The following is a 15,755-nucleotide window of genomic DNA, read 5'->3' on the forward strand; positions in this document are numbered from 1 at the left end:
GAGAGAGGAAGGCGGCTTATAAAACCCGCAGAATGTCTACATCTCATGATTTACTGTCTAGTTCTGTAGCTTCTTCCTCTGATAATCATGCCCATTCTGTTTCAGCCCGTTCACAAATTGCTAATCCCTCTAGTTCTGCTTCGGAAATAGCGGAACTCAGAGCTTCCCTTCAGAAAATGCAGGAAAAAGTGGCAGCATTGGAAGGTAAGGAAAGTGAATGTGGTTTCGCTAGTGATATTAGTGTCCCCAGTGTAGTGGAGGGGGCGTCTGGTCGTCTCTGCGACGCTCCCAGGCCTAGACCTCTTCCAAGCTCCCTGGCCCGGAGGAGAAGGAAAGTCGAAAGCCGTACGGGGGTTGTGGAGAATCCCCAACGATCAGGCGTCCCTTCGGCAGAATCGATCATATCACAAACTGCCAAGGACCGCTATAGGAAAAGCGTCCTTCGAGAGTGCTTTTCGTCGTCTAGTTCGCCTTCTCCGAGAAGAGGATGGAAGGAGTCGAAACTTTCCCGTCCGCTGAAGAGGAGTATGAAAGAACATGAACTCAATTCTAGTCCCGAGCGCTTCTCTGAAGAAGGAGCGCCTTCGGTAATAAAGAAGGCTAGAATACATTCAGACTCTGGGTCTGGAAGAGATCCTAGAGCGCCTTCCAGATCTCCCTCTCCTGGTTCGAAAGATTCCTCAACCAGGAAAATTTTAATGAATATGCAAGAACAATTAGCCTCGTTAGTAGGAACGCTATATAAGGAGCCTACTCGTAAGAAGGATGATAGGCTTCCTATTAAAAGATCTAAATACCGTTTCTCCTGTCGGGCGCGACGCACCCTTCAGGGGAGTTGTCGCACAAGCGGCCATCTCTGGGGGGGAGCAAATGCGTTAGACAGGAGAGAAGTAAGAAAGGAAGTTACTCCTGTCAAGAGTACGGCTCCAACCAGGAGCCAGGCTCCGAGTAGGCGCAAAGAGCCAGAGTATGCAGTACAACATTCAAGATCTTCAACCAAGCGCCAAGAGTTAGCTGAAGAGGAAGATCCTGTTAGGAGTAGAGCGCTTGTTAGACGGAAAGCGCCTACCGGGATCAATACTCCTACTAAACACCAGACGCATTCTAAGGATCAGGAGTATGGAGCGACGTACTCCTGCCAGGCGCCAGGAGTCGTCGGGCCTCGATACTCCTCCCAGGCGCCAGGAGTATTCTGAACTTAATACTCCTCCCAGGCGCCAGGAGTATTCCGAACCTTATACTCCTCCCAGGCGCCAGGAGTATTCTGAACTTAATACTCCTCCCAGGCGCCAGGAGTATTCGGAACAAGATGCGCCTACTAGAAGCCAGGAGTATTCGAGGCGCTCTGCGCCTGCCAAGCGCCAGGAGTATTCCAAACACGTTACTCCTGCCAGGCGAGATACTCCTGCTGTACACCAGGCGCATTCCTTGTATGAAGAGCCTGACATTCGAAAGAGAGTAAGGGAAGAAACAGAAGAAAGAAGGGAGCCTTCTCCTTCCGAGCCTATGAACCCAGAAGATGCCTCGGAGGATGAAATGAAGGAAGGATCTTCTAATTACAAAGTTCTTTCGTCCCTTCTATTGGAAGAATATGGAGACTCGTTAACGCCAGCCGCTCCTCCTTCTCCACGCTCTCTGTTCTCGAGCACGAAAACACACAAGTCTTCTTCTTTCCTAAAAATGAAGCCTGCTATATCTATGAGGAGGGCGCTTCAATCTCTGGACTCCTGGTTCAAGAAGAAGAAGGAGTTAGGAAGGACGGTCTTTTGTATGCCTCCCGCTAAACTTACAGGGAGGAGAGGCATTTGGTACGAAACGGGAGAAATATGGGATTGTCTCTGTCCGTTTCAGCTGAGTCAGACTTCTCGAGTTTAGTAGATTCATCGAGAAGACACGCCTTGAATGCAGCGAAAGTAACATGGGGGCTTTCGGAAACGGACCACCTCCTCAAGGGGCTTTTTCACACTTTAGAAGTTTTTAACTTCTTGGTCCCTTGGGGTGCTGGCCAAGAAATCTCATGAAAAGGAACAACTGGACCCAGAAACCCTAAATAGCATCCTCACATGCATTGATAAGGCTGTTCAGGATGGATCGGCTGAGGTATGCTCCCTCTTTGGTGCAGGAGTTTTAAAGAAGAGGGCGGTTCACAGTGCTTTCCTCACGAAGGCCGTCTCTCCTTCGCAGAGAGCCGCCTTATTGTTTGCGCCTCTCTCAGAACACCTTTTTCCCTCGCAGTTGGTGAAGGATATTGCGCATTCTCTGACTGAAAAGGCCACCCAGGATCTCCTTAGACAATCCTCAAGGAAAAATAGGCCTGTGGCCAGTGGAGGAAAAGAAAGTGGCTCGTCCAGCTCAGCAGCAGCCCTTTCGAGGAGGTCTTCCAGCTAGATCTATCGCCAGAAGGAAGTCAACCGAAAAGAGGGGCAGGTCTTCCTTCCGTCCCTTTAAGAAAGGAAAGTGAGAATTCTGTCCTCCAGACACCTGTAGGAGCCAGGTTACATTCATTTGCGAAAGCCTGGGAAGGACTAGGAGCGAATCCTTGGACGATGTCGATCATCAAGAAGGGTTATCGCATTCCCATTAAAGGACGTTCCTCCCTTGACAACATCACCGAGGGAATTGTCCGCCAGATACAGGGACCCTGCTCGATGGATATCTTCGTCAAATGGTGGAACAGATGTGGGACAAAAGAGCAATAGAGCTAGTGCTGGATTGCAGCTCCCGGGGTTTTACAATCGCTTGTTTCTTGTAGCAAAAGCCTCAGGGGGATGGAGACCGGTACTGGATGTAAGTGCGCTGAACAAATTCGTAGAACAACAGAAGTTCAGCATGGAAACGTCTGCTTCAAGTCCTTGCAGCACTGCGGCAAGGAGATTGGATGGCGTCCCTAGACCTTCAGGACGCATATTTCCACATCCCGATCCACCATTCGTCGAGGAAGTACCTTCGATTTATGTTCGAGGGAAGAATCTATCAGTTCAGGGCCCTGTGTTTTCGGCCTTTCCACGGCTCCTCAAGTCTTCACGACGTGATGAAAAATGTAGCAAGACATTTACATTTGAAAGGGATAAACGTCTCCCTGTACCTGGACGACTGGCTCATCAGAGCCAGGTCTCAAAGCAGTGTTTGGAGGACCTGTCAACAACACTGGAATTGACAAAATCATTGGCATTGATCGTGAACCTCGAGAAGTCTCAGATGATCCCCAGCCAGAACGTGGTTTATCTGGGGATTCAGATGGATTCTCGGGGTTTTCGAGTTTTTCCATCTCAAGAGAGAATAAAGAAAGGCTGTGCCACAGTATCGAACTTTTTAGGGAAAGAGCGCACTTCAGCGAGGGAATGGCTGAGCCTTCTGGGGACCCTTTCCTCGCTCGAACAGTTCTTTCTCCTAGGAAGACTACATCTTCGTCCGCTTCAGTTCTTCCTGAGAAGAAGTTGGAGTTGGAAGACAGGACAGCTCTCGGACACGTTTCCAATCTCGGAGGAAATAAAGAATCATTTAAAGTGGTGGTTTGATTCCCTTAAAAGGAAAACAAATGGAGTGTCCCTGCAAGTACGGAACCCAAGCCTGACATTGTTCTCAGACGCCTCGGAGTCGGGCTGGGGTGCAACATTGGGATCCAAAGAAGTGTCAGGCACCTGGTCGGCAGAACAGGTTTGTTTCCATGGCACATAAATTGCAAAGAGCTTTTAGCAATTCACCTTGCGCTAAAGAGCTTCGAACACATAGTCAGAGGCAAGGTCCGTACAGATAAAACTCAGACAATACGACAGCTCTGGCTTATGTCAAGAAACAAGGAGGGAACGCACTCTTTCGCTCTGTACGAGCTGGCAAGAGATCTATTGATTGGGCGAACCAAAGGAAGGTAGTTCTTCTAACGAGGTTTGTCCAAGGGGAGAGGAATGTGGAGAGCGGACAGATTGAGCAGGAGGTTCCAGGTCCTTCCCACAGAATGGACACTCCACTCAGGAAAGTATGTCAGAGCCTTTGGCCTCCTTTGGGGGGAAGCCTCAAATAGATCTTTTCGCCACATTCCTCTCCAAAAGGATAGACACATTTTGTGCCCGTGGTGGAAGATCCCCGGGCTTATAGCAACAGACGCCTTCCTCCTGGACTGGTCAGGGATAGACGTTTACGCTTTTCCCCCGTTCAAGATACTGGGGGAAGTAGTCAGAAAATTCGTGGCATCCGAAGGAACCAAAATGACTCTGATTGCTCCGTATTGGCCAGCTCAAATTTGGTTCACAGAGGTGATGGAGTGGACGTGGACTTCCCCAGATCTCTTCCAAACAGAATAGATCTGCTCAAACAACCCCACTTCGAGAGGTACCATCAAAATCTACCCGCTCTTGCTCTGACTGCCTTTCGACTATCGAAAGACTTGTCAGAGCGAGAGGGTTTTCTCGCCAGGCAGCAAGCGCAATTGCTAGAGCCCGCAGATCATCTACTAGGCGAGTGTACCAATCGAAGTGGGAAGTTTTTCAGAAACTGGTGCAGGTCGAAGAAGCTGTCCTCTTCCAGTACCTCTGTGACCGAAATTGCGGATTTCCTTCTGTTTCTTAGAGAAAGTCGCATCTCTCGGTACCGATTTATTAAGGGGTACAGGAGTATGCTGTCAGCAGTCTTTAGAAACAAGGGATTAGATCTAACGAATGATAAGGATTTGCACGATCTCATTCGTTCCTTCGAAACTCATCAAAAGTCACTTGAACCGGTAAGGTTCCAGCTGGAACTTAGATGTGGTTCTTAAATTTCTATCCTCAGAAGAATTCGAACCACTACACACTGCTTCTTTTCGTAATATCACTAGAAAGTGTTTGTTTCTGATGTCTCTTGCAACGGCAAAAAGGGTCAGTGAGTTGCACGCCCTTGAATCAAGAGTTGGCTTCAAAGGAGACTCTGCAATTTGTTCATTTCAGTCTCTCTTTCTTGCCAAAAACGAAAACCCTTCGAATCCCTGGCCCAGGAGCTTCGAAGTGGAATGGACTTTCTAGTTTGGTGGGCAGAGAGGCAGAAAGATCCCTTTGCCCAGTTAGAGCTCTAAAATTTTATCTGGACAGGAAGAAGCAGTTGGGGGGTCGGGGGGTTCGCAAAAAGGTCTTTGGTGCTCAGTAAAAGACCCCAAGAGAGCAATGTCCAAGAACGCCTTAGCCTTCTTTGTTAGAAGTGTTATTATGGAAGCTCATAAGAATTGTCCAGATGATTCTTTTAATCTTTTAAGAGTGAGAGCCCACGAAGTTAGGGCAATCGCAACCTCTGTGGCGTTCCAAAGAAATATGTCACTCAAAAACATTTTGGACGCAACTTATTGGAGATGCAACTCCGTGTTTGCATCTCATTATTTAAAAGACGTGCGAGTTACGTATGAGAAATGTTTTTCTTTAGGTCCGTTTGTGTCAGCACAGACGGTTCTGGGTAAAGGAGAGAGCACCGATCCTTAAATTGTGTACGTAACCCTCTTGTCGGATGTGTTCTCGTGTTTCCGGTGCATGGGAGTGTCAGTTGTCGCACAAGCGGCCTTCACTTCACTTCATTTGGAAATCGAGTGACAGCTGACTATTAGAGGGGTACAAAATTTTTATTTTTGTATGTATGAGTTTCGAGTTTGTGGTTGTTTGCTAAGAGTTTGGGGATAACTCGGGCAATCTTAGAACTAACACGGGTTAGGATCGGGTGATCGGGGATTGGGTTGGTGTGCTCCTTAAATAAAGGCGTGTTGTCATATAAGCGGATGTGCTCCCATTGACAAACGCCAGTTAGGTTCTGTCGAGTAAGTGGAAGAGACCCCATCGACAGATCCACAAGAACTCTTGGCCACAGATCACTATCTCGCTAAGGCTCTTGAGATGAAGCAGACTCCTGGGCAATAGCCACGAAGTCTTCCATCTAATAAGGTAGGAACTAAGGTTTATTTATACCTACAACATATGTTGTTTACCTGTCTAGTCAGTTAGTTAGCTGTCTCTGCCCTCCACCAAAGGGTGTCAATCAGCTATGTATATATCTGACAGGTAAGTTGAATGTATGAAAATGATATTGTTATGATACAATAAAGTTTCATACATACTTACCTGGCAGATATATACAATTGAAGACCCACCCAGCCTCCCCGCAGGAGACAGGTGGAAGAGAGAATCTGATTAGAAAACGGGAATAGTTCCTAGTCCTGCCACCCAGAGCAGGGCGGTAGATCACCTGACCTACCTGTAGCGAGTGCCGCGAAATTTGAATTTCTGTCGGGGACGACGGAGTCGATAGCTATGTATATATCTGCCAGGTAAGTATGTATGAAACTTTATTGTATCATAACAATATCATATTTGTTCAGATACGTATACAAACCCTCGGTCCTTTAACAATAGGAAGGTACTTAGCGGCAGCTGAACCGGTCATAAGCTTCGAACAAGGGGGTTCGGTAGTTAACTACTTGTCCTGCAGTTGGCGGTCAGTCCGACTGCGAGGAGAGGAGCCACTTTGCTTTCGGCCGCGTTGGTGGATGGATGTGTTGCTCGCCTCTCTGCCCGCTTCTGTCGTATGCTTGGTTTGCTTCACTGCATGAAGACTTTTTTGCTTTTTCCTTTTACTGTGTGCTAGTGCAAAGGATATAAGTAAGTACGTGTGTGTTTTTTATATTCATACAGTGCTTCATTGTAATGGAAATGGAATCACGAGAGCCGGAGAGACCCCCTCACCCCCCATCAGCCGCAGATTGTGCCCTGGTGTGGAGGGCCGTAAGTGTGCAGCCTTTCGGTCCTCTTTTGAAGTTGACCCTCATGAATTTTGTACTCAGCGTCGAGGGCGAGAATGCTCTCGTACCGATACATGTGATGTATGTGTATCTGGTCGGAGGAGCAGTGGGAGCGCCAATGGGGGGGAGAAAGGAAGCCGTGTAACCGACCAAGGAGTCATCGGAAGGATCTCCAGTTACTCCCTTGGTTTATGGACAAGTCTTCCTCTTTCTTTCCCCCCATCTCAGCTCCCTCGTATGGCTCCTTCCCCTTTCTTGGGGGAGGTATCTCGTTCCTTCTCCTCTCTCGATCAGTCGAGCGTGGAGGTTTGGGGGCCGAGGTACCCTGACATCCAGTTGTATTCGGGGTTGTCCGTTCGCTCGGGGTGGGACCTGTCCCCCCCCGGGCGACGGGAAACCCCCCTCACTGACTCACCCGACTTTTCCTTCTTTAGGTTTGGCTGCCACGGGGACGATCTCGGACGGGCCTGGTACTCGCTGGGGCTCCAAGGGACACCGACGATTCAGGGGCTGCTGAGTCACCTGGCGAGAGGAGTCATGCCGGTAACCCACGGTTCGACCACCCCGACTACCACGACGGTGTCCACGCTGGGCTACGCTGCTCCGCCACCACCTGGCCTATACCCAGCACGTAGCCGCGGTGACCCCGACAGCTGCTGTGCAGCGCCGCTGCTGGAGATGAGGATGTGCGGCTGTCGCCGCCACCTGGGTTCGCCGCTCTTGCTCCAGCCCCTGACTTTCGGTGTCCCAAGAGCTCGCCTCTGGACCTGCCTCCTGTGCAGAGGATGCGCTGGTTCTGCACTGCCCCCTGTTCCTGACTACGATGCCGCTTCAGCCCCAGTACCAGTTCCTGCTGCCGTCGTTCCTGCCCGTGGTGTTGCTGCTCCCACCTCGGGTCCTTCCGGACAGGTGCAGTCGGGCCCTGTTGCTTTGGCAACTGCCCCGGCTCCGTCCTGGATGGAAGACCTGGTGGTGGTCCTGAAGAAGCTGACGAGGAAGAAAAAGAGGAGGAAGGTATCTTCTTCGCCGTCGTCATCTGCTGTCACTTCCCCTTCGACTTCTAAGGCCCCACAGCCTAAGAAGAAGAAGGTTGCCTCCTCCCCCCCTAAGAAGGCTCGTCCTGAGACTTTTAAGGGAAGGGCCCGTCCCACTCTGGTGGGACGGGTGGGACTTCCGCTGGTCCTGCTGGTCCTGCTGTTCCTTCGGGAACGGGCCCCGTCTCTCCTTCTGCAAGGCAGAAGAAGACAGGTACCAGAGGAGCACCGTACTGTCTCGGCCTCTCGCTCGCGAGAGGTACCGAGTGTACGGTCACCCGCGGGTGACCATGCAGCCAAGACCCAGGCAACCGAGTCCACTCGGCGCCAGGATCCAGGTGGGGGTCGCTCAGGTGACTCCCACCAGACCAGCGATAGTGGGCTGAGGCTAGAAAGTGTCCCCTCGGTCGCCTAAACCAGCCTCGGCTAGTCCAAGCGGCGTGGCGCGCCGTGAGGACAGGCCTCGCTCCCACCGGGACAGCAGACTCTGCAGGTCCCCTGACCGCCTCTCCTACCGGGACCGGGCAGATGGGACCAGCAGCAGCTCTTCTGACGTTCGGGACCGTCGCCGCTGTTCTCGGTCCAGCCGCTCTCCCAGGGAGAGCCGCTCAACCAGGCTTGCAGCTCGATCGCCTGCAGCCCCCGGTGGGCGCGGGGGGAGCTTCCAGGTCTCCCTCTCCGATCCCTTCAACTCCCTCGGGGCGATCAGGAGTGGTGGCGAGGGGCGCACTCCTCGCGATCCTGCCACGACGCCCTACAAACCTGGCACGTCCTAGGACCGACCCATGATCGTTATGCGCAAGTGGCAGGAGGAAACCATGAGGGGTCTGTTGCGGTTCCTCCTGTGGAAGGAGGAGGATCTCGGGAGGCGTTCTCGCTGGAGGGGCTTGACGGTCCGACTCCGCAGGATGCAGTCACTCCCGAGATCCAGAGGTCGTTCGCTGAGGTTATTGCGCTGATTCGTCAGCACAACGACCTCGGGGAAGGATCGTGCTCCCACCTTCCGAGCCTACATTAGGCTTGGAGGCGTTTTCTGGGTGGGACCTAAGAAGGAACCCAGGACGGCGTGGGTCTGCCGCGATCGGCCTTGGCTGACAGTGTACTGAGCCAGGTGGACGCTCTTGTCTCTAGACAGGAGGGTTCGCTTCGGTCCAGTAGGTCTTCCAAGCTCCTTCCCCCACCTCTACTGCGACAGAGGCAATTCTACGTGCCTTCGGAAGACCCTCTGCTGCCCAAGCAGGTTAACCCGGAGCTAGCTAGGCTAACTCTGGGGGTGTCTCTGCAGCAGCTCCTGTCAGAGAACCTGTGGTTCTCGCAGCAAGAGGCATTCGCCTTGGAATCTACCGCTATGGCAGCACTCCAAGCAGTCTCATGGATCGACCTGTGGTCCCTCACAGTGTCAAAGGCCGCGGCCTCCTTAGGGAACATTTCTCCTGAAGGGGACCCGGCTTTAGTGAGACTGTGCCAGTCTGGAGGTAGGGCCATCTCCTACCTGGCCCACCAGACGGCTAACCTGTAGGCCAACCTGGTTCTCCGGCGTAGGGACGCTGTCCTCACCTGAGTGACCCGGGCGGCTGGGCGAGAGGCGGACTTGGGTCTTCACAAGGACCGGTGTGGAGTTCCTCCTTCTCTTTCCCAGAGAGATGGTGGATGCTGTGATGGAACAATGGTGCACTGACGATAGTGACCGTCTTGTCCACCAGGCAGTCTTGAAGGTGGCTGGGCAACCTCGGACGACTGCGGCTAAGCCCAAAAGTTTAGCTAGCGCTTCCTCTGCAGCTAAGACGATTGCCTCGTCGAAGACGAGAGGAAAGACTCTGCCTTCGACTGCTGTTGTAAGGAGTGACCGTAACCAGCCCTCCTCCCAGTCCTTCTCTCAAGGGGGATCTGGGAAGAAGTCAAAGAGAGGAGGGAAACACTAGGTATGGTGCTCCCCCTCACATGCTGCCGGAAGGTGGGGGGGGTCCTGGCGGCCGGCCATTGGGCAACATGGCAGTGCTTCGGGGCGGAGACTTGATAGTAAATGTCCTTCGGGAGGGATATCTACTACCCTTCGAGTCTCGGCCACCCCTCACCTCCAACCCAGTCCAACTGCAAACGTACGTTCCTGGTTCGACCAAGGATGTAGCGCTTCGGCAGGAAGTAGAAGCCATGCTGAGCAAACGTGTTGTGGAGATCGTATGGGATCAGTCGCCGGACTTCTACAGTCAACTTTTCCTGGTGGAGAAGTCCTCGGGGGCTGGTGCCAGGTGATAGATCTCTCTCCCTTGAACCAGTTCGTTCACCACTTGGTTCACGATGGAAACAGCACGATCAGTGCTCGATTCCATCAGGGAGAACGACTTCATGCTTTCTGTGGATCTGAAGGATGTGTATTTCCAGATACCCATCCATCAATCCTCCAGGAAGTACCTCCAGCTTCATCCTCAACCGGGACGGTGTACCAATTCAGGGCACTTTGTTTCGGTCTCTCAACTGCCCCACAGGTGTTCACGACTCAAATTCGCTGTGATCTGGGGATCGTAGTGTATTAATGAGAAGTCAGATCTCGAACCCAAGCAGAGGATGAAGTACCTGGGCATGCTGATCGACACGATAGCAGGGCGAGTCTTCCCGCAGATTCACGGATCAGCAGGTTCAGGGAGGCAGCAGAACAGTTCCTGTCCCTTCAGGAGCAACCAGCTCAAGGCAGTGGCAAGTTCGTTGATCGGCCACCTGTCGTCTCTTAAGAAGCTAGTCCCTCACGGGCGTCTTCAACTGCGGTCTCTTCAGTGGAGTCTAAAGGAGTGTTGGTCACAGGCAAGGGACCCTCCTTTCTTCCCCGTGTCCCTCATGGAGGAGGTGAGGCAGGACCTAGCCTGGTGGCTGGACGACGGGAACCTCGTAAGAGGAGTACCTCTTTGCACTCCCCCCCCCGGAGATGCTGCTCTTCTCAAACGCATAGACTGAGGGATGGGGCGCACACCTGGAGGAGTTGCTGGCTGCAGGTGTTTGGGATCATCACAACAAGCACCTTCACATCAACGTCCTGGAGCTCAAGGCAGCGTTCCTCGCTCTCCAAGAGTTCCAGGATCGTCTGGTGGGACACTCAGTGGTGTTGATGAGCGGACAACAGCGACAACACCACAGTAGTGGTGTACGGTCAACAAGCAGGGGGGCTTAGTGTCCCTTCCGCTGCACCAGTTGATGTTACAGGTGCACGAGTGGGCCGTGGCACACTCAGTAGAGCTGTCAGCCGCTACCTTCAGGCAAGAGGAATGTGGTAGCCGACAAGCTCAGCTGTCGGGATCAGGTGATAGGAAACCGAGTGGTCCCTTCACCCAGACGTGGCGGAAAGGCTCTTCAACCTGTGGGGGCATCCAGTCGTGGATCTGTTCACCACCCAGCACAACAGGAAACTCCAGGTTTTCTACTCGGTTGTGCTGGACCCATGGGCAGCTGCAGAGGACGCTCTCCAACACCCGTGGGACAACCTCTTCGTTTACACCTTTCCCCCGTTCTGTCTGATTCGCAAAGTGATCAGCTGTGCGCTGATTACCGCGAATCTTCAGAGATCCTGGTCGGCACCCAAACGGCTTGAGGCCGTTTGGTACCCAGACCTGCTGGCTCTGCTCGCCGAAGCACCGAAGGAGTATTCCCCCATGGCACAACCTCCTGCGCCAGCCACATGTAGAACAGTACCACTGCTTGGTTTGATCCGTCTCTTCACGGCTGGCTGTTATCCACCATCTCTTGCGAGCGAGAGGCTTTTCTCGCAGCGCAGCAAAAGAGATGGCTGGATACCTCAGACAGTCCTCTGCAGCTGTATACCAGGGAAAGTGGTCCGTCTTCTGTGGTTGGTGTCGTGGATGGGGTCTCTCTCCTCTCAGAGCCACTCTTCAGCAGGTAGCGGATTTCCTCATCTCCCTTCGCCGAGAGAAGCTCCTCTCCGTCTCTGCAGTTAAAGAATACAGAGCGGTCCTGGCCCTAGTCCTTAAACCGCGAGGTGTGGATATCTCCTCCTCTTTCGAGATCTCCCTCCTGATGAAGAGCTTCGAGAGGTCTTGCCCACCCGGGGAACTCAGGCCCCCAGGGTGGGATGTGACTCTCGTCCTTAGGAGTTTGACTTGCAGACCCTTCGAGCCACTCCGAGTCGTCAGCCAGGGATCTGACCCTCAAGACCCTCTTCTTGCTGGCCCTGGCATCGGCGAAGAGAGTAGGGAAACTTCATGGTCTGCCTTTCAATGTAAAGCATTCGAGGGGATAGGGATCTGTTGACTCAATTTCGTCCTGAACTTCGTAGCAAGACGCAGAATCCGTCGATCCCTGACGACAAGTTCGATTCTTTCACAATCCCCTCCCTAATGGATTTCACCGACAACGATGTGGATGAGATGCTGCTTTGTCCTGTGAGGGCGCTGCGGCGCTATCTGAAGAGAACTCGGCACCTCAGGCCTGAGTGTCGACGCCTCTTCGTTAGCACCGGGGTTACCAAGAAAGAAGTGTCCAAGAACACACTTTCTTTCTGGCTGCGTGAGGTGATCAGGAGGGAATACGACACGGCTGGTAGTGATGACACCCGTACCCTTCATCCGAGAGCCCACAAAGTCAGAGGTATTGGTCCAACCCTTGCGTTCCGCAAGAACTTCTCCCTGGCGCAGGTACTGAAGGCAGGGGTTTGGGCCAACCAGACCACCTTCACTTCATTCTACCTTCGGGATATTACCCACAGGTCTTTGGACACTTTTTCCTTGGGACCTGTGGTGGCTGCTCAACAAGTTGTGTAGTTTGCCCAGCACCCGAGGGACAGAACAGCATCGCTTCCTTGTGTGACTGCATGAATGGACAAGTGAAAGAGAGTGTGACTGGCTTCTCCTTCCCGTTCATTCTTCTCCTCTACCTGTGGGAGTAGACGGCTGCGGTCGTCACTACGCTGAACAGGAGGCCGATGCAGGTAAGCTACACATCCGAGCTCCATCCTATCCCTTTCAGTAGGGATATGGAGTGTATATCCGCCACTCCCCAACAAGGGGAGAGTGGAAGCCAACAAGAGACAAACCCATGACTTCATTTTGGCTCTTGAAGTAGGAACTAGTTCTTGCCTTTTGCTATTTATAAGAGGTACACTTTCCTCCCTCTTATAAATTTGGTCCAGAAGTCTGACCACTGATCCTGCGGTGCACACCCCGTAGGATCCCCTCCTCTGCTCTTTTACGACAGGGAGTGATCCAAGGTAGGACGAACACCAGTCTGGTTTCATAATACTCAGATTCCAACCCACCAAGAAGTGAGTTCCTATTGTTAAAGGACCGAGGGTTTTGTATACGTACGGAACAAATAATAATTTGTCAAAAATTGTATTTTTCCTAACTATACAACCTGAGGTCCTTTATACATAGTCCCACCTTATGCCACCCCTCACTCAGCGTTTCCTGGGCCTAAAGCAAAAAGTGGACTACCTCTCCTCGCAGTCGGACTGACCGCCAACTGCGGGACAAGTAGTTAACTACCGAACCCCCTTGTTCGAAGCTTACAACCAGTTCAGCTGCCGCTAAGTACCTTCCTATTGTTAAAGGACCTCAGGTTTGTATAGTTAGGAAAAATACAATTTTCGACAAATTGTTATTTTTGCACATATAGTTTTAATAGTGTGGACAAGTTACTGCAGTCAACATCAATTGTTCATATACGAAACAAACCTTCGGTCTTAACATTAGGATAAATACTCAGCGCCAGCTGGAAACAAACGGTAAAGTTTACAATAATTGTGTACGCAAGGGACTATTGGCATCTGTGCTTGGTCACGAGACATGTGGGTATTATTATTAATAGGTGGTTTAGTTTTTCCAGACCTCTGAGTCTCAAGTAGACTCTTCTCGGGCTGGTTCTCAGGGATCAATCCTGAGAAAAAAAAAAAAAAAAAAAAAAAAATTTAGACTTTATTTAAGAAACCCGTCTTATTTAAAAAATTTATGATTTTATTAATTGAAAAATCCCTGCTTTCCGCAAGAAATTGTTTTTTCATTTCTGAACTCCGCAGATAAATAGATCTTTGCTGGGTCCCAATTTGGGCACTCAACAAGCAAATGCTGCACTGTCATGGGTATTTGACATCTGTTACATTTCACTGGGTCAGCATGTGGTGTTGACATCAAGTGACCATGTGAGAATCTTGTGTGTCCTATACGTAGCCTTGCTAGGATCACCTCTTTTGCTCTTTCCTCCTGTGAGGATGTCCTCCATGCATAGACTTCAGTTTTATATTTTTAAGTTTGTTTGTTGTTGGCACCGAGGCCCATTCTTCTTTCCAATCCTGGTAAATTAATGTTTTAACTGATTTTACCCAGTCTGACACTGGGCATATGAAATTGTTGGAGGGATAGTGCAGGCTAATTTGGCAGCAGAGTCTGCATATTCATTTCTTTTATTCCCACGTGTGCTGGGATCCAACATATTTCCATTGATATTCCTGATTGGAGGAGTTGATGAATTTTTTATTGAATTTCCTGTACTATTTGGTTTCCTGATTTATACTGTCCTATTGCAATCTATAGCGCTACGTGAGTCACTGAAAATTACAGAGACACTTGCTTTTGCCTCAGATATCATATCTAGAGCCATCTGTATGGCTGTGACTTCAGCAGTAAATACTGATGATATTGAAGGTAGGCTTTTTTTACTTAACTATTTTTCGAATATGCAGATGCTCCTACTCCAACATTATTTTGGAGCCGTCTGTATATATCATAAATTTGTCGCCTTTTCTTCTAATGTGTTCCAAAGCATGTTGGCGGTACATTTCCATACTTGTCATTTGTTTTTTGAGTAGGTAAGACAGGGAGGTACATATCTTTACTCTATTTAAAATCCTTTTTTATGGTGGTGGCAATTCCATTGGTGGGTGAAAAATTGGATTCATATTATGTATGTTCATTATGTATCTAGCTCTTTTTGGGAAAGAGCTTGTACTATTAACTGCTGTTACTTGATTACAGTTTTGGAAGCAGTAAGTTGCAGGAGACGATCCCACTTGCATTGAAAGACCTCTTTGTATTGTTATTAAATTACGGTGATGTTTAAGGGCAAAACTACCTGCCTCCACCAAAAGTGAGTTTGTTGGGGACGATCGGAAAGCTCCTGTGCACAATCGCACGCCTTCATGGTGCACTGCATCGAGAGATTTTAATGCAGATTCTGAGGCGGATGAATATATTGGACAGCAGTATCTATTATGGATAAGACTGTTGCCTTATATATCATTAATAAAATGTCTCGCTTTGCTCCCCAATTAGTGTGTGATAACTTTTTTTAATATGCAAGGGCTTTGATGCCCTTGGCTTTAATGTATTTGATGTGCTCTTTCCAATTTAAATGTTGATCAAATATTACTCCTAGATACTTGATTTTTGTACAAAATTGTATTTCAGTGCTATAAAGATGCAGTTTGATTGTTTGGTTCTTCATCCACCTTTTGTCTTTGTAGAAGACGATTGCTTTTGTTTTATCAGTTGAAAATTTAAATCCAACTGAATTTGCCCAACTACATATATTTGAAATGGCAGTACTAAGAACTCTCTGAGCGTGTCTCAGATTACTACTCGTATAGTAAATGACAAAGTCATCAACATATAAACTGTTTTTTACACCACTTGGTAAATTTATATGTAAGTAATGTCATTGATTGCTAAAGCAAACAATGTACAGCTCAAGACACTACCTTGAGGGATTCCTTCTTCCAGTTTATAGGTTTACTGAGTAGGAATTTTCTACTCTTACTTGAAAAGTTCTGTTTGTTAAGAAGTTCTTAATAAATATTGGTAAGTGGACCTCTTAGTCCCTTGGAGTGGAGTTTTTGCATGATGTTATGTTTCCATGTTGTATCGTATGCTTTTTCTATATCAAAAAATATAGCTACTGTTAATTTCTTTTGTTCAAAGCCTTTTTTGATATGATCTTCTAAATGTGTTAAGGGATCTAGGGTTGATCTGCCA

At 49.8% G+C, this 15,755-nt stretch overlaps 1 protein-coding gene across 2 annotated transcripts in view; it reads left to right on the top strand.

Moving 5' to 3' along the window:
* LOC135203069 (SAGA-associated factor 29-like) overlaps positions 1-15,755 on the top strand; it is a 53,709-nt gene that overhangs the window by 6,452 nt on the left and 31,502 nt on the right. The window lies entirely within an intron of this gene.

This window comes from Macrobrachium nipponense, chromosome 33 (assembly GCF_015104395.2).
Source record: "Macrobrachium nipponense isolate FS-2020 chromosome 33, ASM1510439v2, whole genome shotgun sequence".
Taxonomy (NCBI): domain Eukaryota; kingdom Metazoa; phylum Arthropoda; class Malacostraca; order Decapoda; family Palaemonidae; genus Macrobrachium; species Macrobrachium nipponense.